Source organism: Loxodonta africana, chromosome 14 (assembly GCF_030014295.1).
Source record: "Loxodonta africana isolate mLoxAfr1 chromosome 14, mLoxAfr1.hap2, whole genome shotgun sequence".
Taxonomy (NCBI): Eukaryota; Metazoa; Chordata; class Mammalia; order Proboscidea; family Elephantidae; genus Loxodonta; species Loxodonta africana.
The window spans coordinates 7,393,805-7,404,052 of NC_087355.1; the positions used below are offsets into that span (position 1 = coordinate 7,393,805).

Consider the following 10,248-nt stretch of genomic DNA (forward strand, 5'->3'; position numbering starts at 1 on the left):
AGTTTTCCAGTTAAGAGACATGTGGCTTTCCAACCTACCATATTTTTAATTTATCACCTAGAATAAAAATGCAAAGGCGTAAACATTTTATGTTTAAACACCTCACCTTTTGCACACCCTTTCTCAGGAAGCTGCTAAGGATGTACTAGCCAGAGTGAATGAGCAAATGAGGGGTGTAGGACAGGGGCTTCACCCAGCAGCATGGTGGAGGAGCCATCGAGGGTGATGGCCCCTGGAACTTCCAGGAAAACAGCTGAGCATTAGACTACAGAGCAAAGTGCTTAGACTGAGCTCTGGGGGGGGCGGGGGGGGGAGGAGATTTCTGGGGAGATGGAACTGAGGCAGTATCTGATATGTTTGCACATATGGGAAAGTAACATCAAATGTGTTTTACAGATCTTTTAGAGACACCAGGAAGAATTCGCTATGATACATGGAGAGCCAGTTTTAACTTGGCTTGAGAAACTCAGACATATGACAATCCTTGCACCCCCATTATGTAGAGTGCATCATCCATGATACATACAGTTGCTTCTGGAATCCTCTTACTTTCCAAGAGTCCCAGTAACAACCCTGTGCTTTTAATAGGAGACCTTCTTGTGCTAAGCACATGGAATATTCTTCTGCTTTGGGGCAACGGCATACCTCAGAGGGTTGCACAGCCTCCCAAAACCCTGGTGAGAAAGCTCCACTTCTACTCTCTGTGGCTATCTTGCAGGTGTAAAACACAGTAACAGCGTTACGATTCTGATAGACCTTAGCACTCCTTCTGAGTGAGAATCCTTACCTTATTCACACTTATTTCACCCAATTCCCTATCACCAGCCCAGGTTGTGCTCCTGAAAGACTCTTCTGCTGATTTACATGCCTCTCGAGCAGCCATTTATGGTGAGGTGGCCTCCCTTGTAGAGGGTGTTCCTTCGTAGAGTCCATCGCTGGAGAAAGGTTAATCTTCAGACTCAGAAGTAGAACCTGTGGAGTAAGAAAGGGAAATTCTGCTTCCTTCTGGCCTCATTTTAGTGCCCTTAATTTGTGGCTTGAGTAAACCTCATTGTGAAATCTTTTTGCAGGCATTTTCAGTAACAATAAGGAATCCACATTTACATAAAAATTTAACAGTGTGGAGTGCTCTGGATGCAAATACCACCACCGAAGTGGCGCTCTGCTGAAGGGGTACCATTTCCAGCTGAAGGTCACATAGGAGCAGGCAAGGAACATCGACTCAACTGACCCCTTGGCCTGGCGGCTGAGGTTTTCTTTTGCATTGATTATATTAGATATATCTTGGAAAACCTGGTGGCGTAGTGGTTGAGTGCTATGGCTGCTAACCAAAGGGTCGGCAGTTTGAATCCGCCAGGCGCTGCTTGGAAACTCTATGGGGCAGTTCTACTCTGTCCTATAGGGTCGCTATGAGTTGGAATCGACTCGACGGCACTGGGCTTGGTTTTTTTTTTTTTTGGTATTAGATATATCTTAAGTTCTGAAGTGTTAAAACAAGAAAAATGTGGGTCTTAGAAACAAGGAATCAAATTTCTATTCCTCAAGCATTGTGCTGCCAGGCATCAAAGACCTTTAAAATGTATGATCCAGCCCTCAAGAACTTTCCAATAAAATAAATAATGATTAATACTCAAGAAACAATAGGGAAGAAATTTTTTTAAAAGACTCCTTCTGATGATATCTAAAGTTGTGTGGTAAGTACTGCAACAAGAGCAAGAATGAGGGTGTGAAATGTGGCACATCTAACTTCAAGGGGAGAGATGACAATCAAGACCAGCATTGGCCCAAACCTATGAGCTAGAAGTCCCACATTCCTCCACTCTACAAACTTTTTTCTTTTTTAACCAATTCTGACACCAGCCATCCCTGACACGGCACTCTCTACTTCTCTGCTGGGTTCAATAATTCACTGCAGTGGTCACACAGAGCTCACAGACCATACTCACAATTACAGGATTTATTAAGGAAATAACAGGTCACAATTCTGGATCGGGATCAGCTTGAAAGTAACAGAACAACTCAGTTACAGTTCTCTGATCAGGACAGCTTCTTCTCAGCCACACCCACAGGTAGGCTTCTGCCTCTGAGCCCTGTTTGGGCTTACTGCTGCCGGGCCCTGTTCAGGCCTGTCCACTGCCCTGCTCAGGCAAGTGTTACAGCTCTTTAGCTCTGCTGATAAGCGCCCAGAGGCACCCCACTCCACCAGGAAGCCTCCTGCCTGAAGGCACTCGGCTCTCTCACTCTGTGGGTGGGTCAGCGAGCCTACTGCACCTGGCTGCTGACCTTGTGCCATTGCTGATCCCATGCCTCTGCTGTCTCCTGCTGCTGCCATCGCTCATGATTTCTCATTGTCTCCAGTGTTTCAGCTCTCACTGCCTCCTGGGTCTAGGAGGTTCTCAGCACAGGGACCCGTGGTCCAAAGGACATGTTCTGCTCTTGTTTCTTCTTGATAGTAGTGAGGTCACCCTTCAACCTCTAAGATTGGCTCTTTTAAGCCTAGCGGGATGGCAAAACTGACCAATCCCCTTGGTAGGTCATAGGCACCTTATTTGCATAGTCACTGTCCAAGCCCTGGCAAAAGTTTTACACATCTTATTTGCATAGTTCCAGCCAATCATTTTGTGGGAGTTAAGAGACCATAGCAAGAAAGGCCATATAAAAAGGGAAACTCATTGCCCTTCAGAATGAAACAAAAGATCAAATTAACACTATGCCCCAATTACCCACACACAAGAATCTGAGCGATAGAAACTGTAATAATTTGCCATATAAATACAGTTCAGAACCGGTGTGTTCTCTGGACCGTGTACGTACAACTCGTTTGTTTGATTCAGAATATCTGGAACAACTTTGGCCATGGGCAACTTGTAACAGAGCATATGACATCCTGCTTAAAGGTGTGTGTATTCACATCCCATATTAAATCCCACAGTTAAAAGCAAAAAGCAATTTTTAATATACTGAGAAAGTACTGTCCTGTGTGGCCAAAAAGTTCATCCAATGCATGATGGAATGTGGAGTACACATGCATTTAGCGACTTGAATAATTTTACTGCCTTAACAGCACAGATACTCTTAATAGTCCAGACATTATTAAAAATCAAACTGAGTATAAGTGGCCACAAAACGTTGAAGTTAATGTTCCTATAAACATTGTTTTGGACATTGATGTTTTACCAATACGGTAATCCGCAGTGGATTCCTTGGTGTTATCAACTACTTTTTGTATTTTCTGTTATATAAAAAAAATCCTGAATCAAGTGGGCTAATATATCTTTAAATTTCTTCCCACCTAAGTATTAGTCATGATGGCCAGTCTAAGAAGGTAGAAAGTAGAACCTTGAGACAAAGCAAATGACCCAATTGATAAATGAAAATATATATATATATATATACTTTTTTTTTTTTAGTCAAGTCCTTTTACCTTCAAAATTTTTGGTTGCTCCAGAATATGTGATTTTTCTTATTCAGGGAAGAATTTTTAAATATGCTAAAATTTGCTTTAATTTTTGGAAAAGGAAAATCAACACATACCTTTGAAAAGGAAACCAAGTGTTCCATAACTGAATTTAACTTATATTTTTAAGTTATATTTAACTTGATATGTCAACCAACGATAATTTGTATTACCTAGGGCTCATAACGGAGCCCTGGTACAGCAGTGGTTATGTGCTCAGCTGCTACCAAAAGGTTGGCAGTTCAAATCCATCAGCCCCTTCTTGGAACCCTATGGGGCAGTTCTGCTCTGTTCTATGGAGTCGCCATGAGTCGGAATCAACACAAACAGCAATGGGTTCGGTTTGGGTTAGGGCTCATAACAGTGATTGAATCTTTAGTACAGATGATCACTTCACTATGGTAAAATAATCTATGATGGAAGAACTTCAAAAATATCTTTGTAAGGTGGAAACAACTGAAACATCTATCAACAGATGAATGGATGAATAAAATGCGGTAACCTACATACAAATGGAATATTATTCTACCATAAAGAGAAACGAAGTCATGATCCATGCAGCAACGTGGAAGAACCTTGAAAACATTACGCTGAATGAAATTAGTCAATCACAAAAGGACAGATATTGTATGATTTCATTAATATGAAGTATCTAGAATAGGCAAAAATACAGAGATTAGAGTTTAATAGTAACTACTATTTTTGCCTATCCTAGATATTCCATAGTAATGAAGGGTGGAGAGAAGGGAATGAATCACTGTTTAGGTAACATAGAGATTTTGTTTACCGGGATGGTTAATTTGGCGATGGATATTGGTGCTGGTTGCACATGATTGATGTAATTGGTTTTATTGAATTATGCCCATGAAAGTTAAATTGTTACCTATATTTTTATGACAACAAAAATTTTAAAAAAGAAAAAAAAATAGCTTTGTAAAATAGTAAGTACCTGGGAAAATGAGTAGAACTGCCCCATAGGGCTTCCAAAGAGCAGCTGGTAGATTTGAACTGCTGACCTTTTGGTTAGCAGCCAAGCTCTTAACCACTGCACCACCAGGGCTCCATAATTTAGTGCCAGAAAAAAAGACCAATATTATTTGCACGAGAATGTTCTGTTATAAAATAAGCAACTATACTAAACCTAAGGAACCCTGATGACAGCGTGGTTAAAGCGCTTGGCTGCTAACTGAAAAGTCGGTGGTTTGAATTCACTAGCTATTCTTCAGGAGAAGGATGTGGCAGTCTGCTTCCATAAGGATTACAGCCTTGGAAATCCTATGGGGTAGTTCTACTTGTTCCCTTAGGGTCATTATCGGTTGAAATCGACTTGATGGCAACAGATTTGGTTTAGTTTTTTATACTAAACCTTAGAAGAGGGTATTAAGAAATGCTTATTCACCTTTCACTAGTGTCCCCCGCCCCAGAACAAACAAACAAACAAAAAAACCAGCTGCTGTCAAGTCAATGCCAACTCATAGTGACCCTATAGGATAGAGTAGAACTGCCACCATAATTTCCAAGGAGCAGCCGGTGGATTTGAACTGCCGACCTTTGGGTTAGTAGCCATAGCTCTTAACCACTGTGCCACCAGGGCTCACTAGTGACTTATTTCTGTGTTCTTCATAACTAAGGAGCAACCCTTGTGCATTTAGAAGGTGACTGACAAAAATACGACTTTCTTTTCAGGAACTTACTTTCTGTTAAGTGAAATTCACCAAAATGTGCATAAACAAATTTGTTCCATGAAAGTCAGCTGAGGAGTGTTTTGAATTGTGGTTTTACTGCTAAACAAAACATTGTTCGTAATCTTGCTGATATAACATAAAACCCTGAGGGGGAAATGTGTTCTGAAATACAGACATCACAAGGATTGTAGGGTAGGCTGGATTGTCACGTGGCTGAGGTTACAAAAGAAAGAAAAAGTTACAAAATTCAATACAGCAAATGATTTGCAAATAACCAACTCCTCTTGGTGCGTTATGATGAAATAAAGTCTTTAGAAACAACAATGCTGACTGTGATAGTATTATAATGTTAATATTTTGGGTACCTTAAAAAGATGACATTCTCAACTCTGAAAATTGAATAAAAATTTACAGTAATTACTCTCATCTTTACTCGTACCCATAAGTCATATTTTAAACCTGGAAGGATCTAAGAGGGTTTCTTGTGAAGGTGGCAGAAATGGTGAAGCACTGGCTACTAACCAAAAGACCTGAAATTTGAATCCACGGAGATGCACCTCAGAAGAAAGGCTTGGCGATCTACTTCAAAAAATCGGCCATTGAAAACCCTGTGGAGGGAGCACAGTTCTACTGTGACACACATGGGTCGTCATGCACTGGAGTCAACTCCACCACTGGAGGGCAACTGTTTTGATTTTGTTTTTGTTTTGTTGTTTTCCTTTGTACTTCGAGGGTAACGTGGAACATTAGACTTTTACGTGCAGTAAGTTCTTTGGTTAGTTGTATCCTGCTGTGGTAATTGTTAACCAGTAAACCAGTTGCCATCCAGTTAATTCCAACTCATGGCAACCCCATGTATGTCAGAGTAGAACTGTGCTCCACAGATTTTTCAATGGCTGATTTTTCAGCAGTAGATCGCCAGGCCTGTCTTCCAAGGTGCCTCTGGGTAGATTCAAACCTTCAACCTTTCAGTTAGCAGCTGAGTGTGCTACCCATTTGCACCACCCAGGGGATCCATGGGAATTGTTAGATAGGTTATATTCTTATTTGTGGATATAGTTTTGTACCAGACCACTGAAAGTCCTGAGGAAAGTAACATGTTCTGAGAAATAACTACATTAGTGTTAGTAGCTAACCTATGATCATAGGGCTTAAACTGGTATTATGTTTATCTTATTACATCTATGCAAATATTATTCAAAGGTGAACCATAGAGTTCTATGATTACAATCTCCCTTGTTTTTTCCCCAGTGCTGTGTACTCTAAGTTCTTATCATTAATTCATCCCCCACTCTACCAGTGCGTGAATTCCTCACTTTGCTCTTCTTGGAGCGGCTCCTCCTAGAACATCCGTCATCCAGTTCCAGTTCCAGTCAGTATGGTTGCTTGTTAAGCTTCTTGTGTGGTGGTCATCGTGGGATCGCCTTTTAACATCATCCTCTCTCTCCTTTTGCCTCCTCTTGCACTGAAGTCCCTGTGTTGTGAGAACCTGCCCTCCTCCCCATTTTCCTTTTTCTTGTATTCTTATTTTGGTGGAGCAAATGCTCCATTAAGTTCCTGAGCAATAGCTCATGAGAGGTTGTTTTTGTTTCCTAGTGCTGCAACAGAAATACCACAAGTAGGTGGCTTTAAAGAACAGAAATTAATTTTCTTACAGTTCTGGGGGCTAGAAGTCTTGGCTGTGTGGATGCCTTCCTTGTAGGGGGGACCAGGCAATCCTTGGTCCCTTGACTTGTAGACAATTCTCATATGGTTTCTGTCTCCACCAAGACACCCTCCCGCACGTGCATATCTCTTTGCTCTTTTTATAAGTCATAAGTGATAAGATTCAGGACCCATCCAGTTTGGGTATGACCTAATTAACATAAAAAAGAAAACCATATTTCCAAACAGGATTATACCCACAGGTACATGGGTTAGGATTCCAGCACATATTTTAGAGGGGATACAATTTAATCCATAACACATTTAGGGGGACACAATTTAATCCGAAATAGAGGTAAATTTTTAATCCTTCATATATATGAAAATGCCTTCATTCTATCCTTACACTTTGATGATATACTTTGGATCAGTATAGACTTTTAGGTTAGAAATCATTTTTCCCTTTACTTTTGAAGGCATTGCTCATTGTCTTCTAGCTTCAGGTATTTCTGTTGAGAAATTGCATGCCATTCGGAACTCCGGTCCTGAGTATATGACTTTTTTTTTTTTTGAACCTTATTAACTATAAGGACCTATTCTTTATCTCTAATGTTCTAAAATTTCACAGTGATGTACTTTTGTGTGAGTCTTTTTAAAAATTAATTGTTTTAGGAACTCAGTGCATGCTGTCAGTCAGGAGGCACCTGTCCTCCAGTCCTGGTGACAGTCTTGCATTACTTGTTTATTTTTTCTTTAGTTTCTCTTCTGCATTTTGGATGTTGCACCTCCTGGACTGATCCTTGATCTTGATATTTCTCTTCTATTTCCCGTCTCCTTGATTTTGGTTTATAAAAGATTTCACTGACTTTATCTTCCAAACTTTCTATGAATTTTTTATACTTTCCTGTAAAATATAGACATTTAAACATAAGGTTTTGAATGTTCCTTGAAAATATCATCGTGTTCCTCTTTCATGCATGTACTATTTTGTTTATCTCTGAAAATACTGATAGATTTTTTTATATTGTTTTTTTTATCTGTTTCATCCCATTTCCTTTTTTTTTCTATTTGTTTTGATTTCTATATTTCATGCTAGAAGCTTCCTTTAAGTTTCTACTCTTCTTAGCTCCTATATCTGCTCATTTCAGTGTGCCTCACCTCAGCAAACGTGCCAGCACATTTAATCCACATTCCATCAACCACCAAGTCTTACTGTGTCTTTGTCCTAGTATTTCTTGAGGTTTTCTGCTTTTCTCCATTTGCACCGTAATGGTTGTATCTACATCACTGCAGTAGTCTCCTACAGGACCTTCCCACGTCCAGGGCTTGTCCTCACATCCGGTCCATCCTCTAAGCAGCCCAGAGTGATCTTTTTCATTAGCTCCTGTAAGGTCCTGCCTACTTGTCCAGCTTCATCTGATGCCATTCCTTCTCTTACCCTGTGTTGCCACAAGGGCCTTTCAGCTCCCGGAAGGAATCAAGTTTCATTTCAACTTCCCTTTGCAAGTGCTATTCCCTTTACCTCGAACACTTTCCTCCATTTGTCACTTGGCTAATTTTTATTCGTCAGCTTAAAAGCCACATCTTCAAGGGAGCTTTCCTTGAACTCCTAGACTAATGTTGGTTTCCTTGCAATATCTTTCATAGTCCCCTGAACTTCTTCAAACACCCACCACGACTCTATTTTGTAATTATTTTTTAATGTCTGTTTTATCAGCTGGAAACCCTGATGGCATAGTGGTTAAGTATGATGGCTGCTAGCCAGAAGGTCGGCAGTTCTCATCCCCCAGGCGCTCCTTGGAATCTCTATGGGGCAGTTCTACTCTGTCCTATAGGGTTGATATGAGTTGGAATCGACTTGATGGCAATGGGTTTGGGGTTTATTTTATCAGCTATACCATAGCTCCCTGAGGACTAAATTTTCCACCTTGTCATTTATTATTATCCTGATTTTTATCAGTTTTAATACAGTGGCATGAAATAATTTAACTAGAAGAACTGCTTGTCAAGAATTCATATTGGAGTAGAGTACATCTACGGTAACTATGATTAGATGCTCGCAGATAACCTGTGCCTCAGTTGTCTCCTCCTTAAAAGAGGTATGTTCCTGTCTACCTCATAGATTGATGTTAAGGACCCTAGGGGAGGGGGAAACAACAAACCCATTGCTGAGAGCCGGTTCTAACTCAAAGTTAATGCTATACGGTTTCCAAGGTTATAAATCTCTAGGGAAGCAGACTGCCGTATCTTTGGTGCTTTCAAACCGCTGATCTTTCTGTTAGCAGTGGACTGCTTTAACCCTGCGCTGAAATGTTACCACGTGGAAACCCCAGGCTCTGTTTGGCATGAGTTGAATTTGCCGATAAATGAGAGATCGAGGTGGGAGAGCAAGAAGGCAAACTTTATTTCCTTGCGCCAGGAAAAGGAGTCAGTCGGAGCTGCTGCCACTAAGACTCTTCTCTGAAGCCGAGGGGAGAAGTTACTTTTAAGGGGTTTAAAAGTAGGGAGTTCATACAAATTAAGTCGGCAACATTCTTAATCACACTACGCAGGCGCAATTGGGTTTACATACAACTTCTAAGCAAAGAAGGATTTTAACGCAAAGTCGTGGGGGCGGAAGGCAAGCGAATGAAACAAGGATTTTAATGCAACACTGGGGGAAGAAGCCAAGCAAAGAAAAAGCTTATCCTGATGCATAACTGTTTGGGGTTTTGTCTTAACCGGGACTCCACGTTAAGGACCAAGTAAGACCATATACATGAAGTTCTTATAACGGTGCCTGGCGTATAATAAGCATTGTTTTCATTCTGTTTTCGTGTTAGGATACAGTTATGACTTTTGCGCGGTACCACACATGCCCGCATCAGCCAGCGGACGTTAGCTCAGGTGAGCCAAGAGTAACAAATGCCACAGCGAGCAGCGCAGCAGTGGGGACGCGGGAGTGAGAGGACCGCTTCCGAGCCTGCGGGCGGAGCGACGCGGCGGGGAGAGAGGGCTGGGCGGCGGCGAGGAGGGCGTGGGCTGGCCGGGAAATGGGGGACGCGTGGGGCCGCCAAGCCTCTTTCTATTGGAGGCGACGGGAACCAAGGGAGCGGAGAGAAGCGCAGTAGCGAGGGGGCGGCATCTGTCCCTTGACGCAAGGGCCTTGGGCATCAACAGCAAACGGGGGGAAAGAGGAGGGGCGCAGAACCGCCGGCGGCCGGCGGACCTTGTGGGGATCAGCAGGCCGCCGCGAGGCCCCGCCCCCGGCCTCCCACCGCCCCTGCATCGCCCCGCCCCCGGTCTCCCACCGCCCCTGCATCGCCCCCCCCGGCCTCCCACCGCCCCTGCATCGCCCCGCCCCCGCGACGCCCGGCCCCCGGCCTCCCACCGCCCCTGCATCGCCCGGCCGTCGGCCCGTTACCAAGGGGACCGGTCACCTGACGGCGGCGCCGCGCCTGCGCGGGCGGAAGGCGGGGGCGG

The 10,248-nt window shown here is 42.7% G+C and overlaps 1 long non-coding RNA gene across 1 annotated transcript; it reads left to right on the top strand.

The window, feature by feature from the left end:
• The first annotated feature begins 3,484 nt into the window (after window positions 1-3,484).
• LOC135227608 (uncharacterized) lies at window positions 3,485-9,672 on the top strand. Its single transcript, XR_010317761.1, has 2 exons — window positions 3,485-9,530; window positions 9,609-9,672. It is a non-coding gene; the product is annotated as an uncharacterized LOC135227608 (long non-coding RNA).
• The last annotated feature ends 576 nt before the right edge of the window (window positions 9,673-10,248 follow it).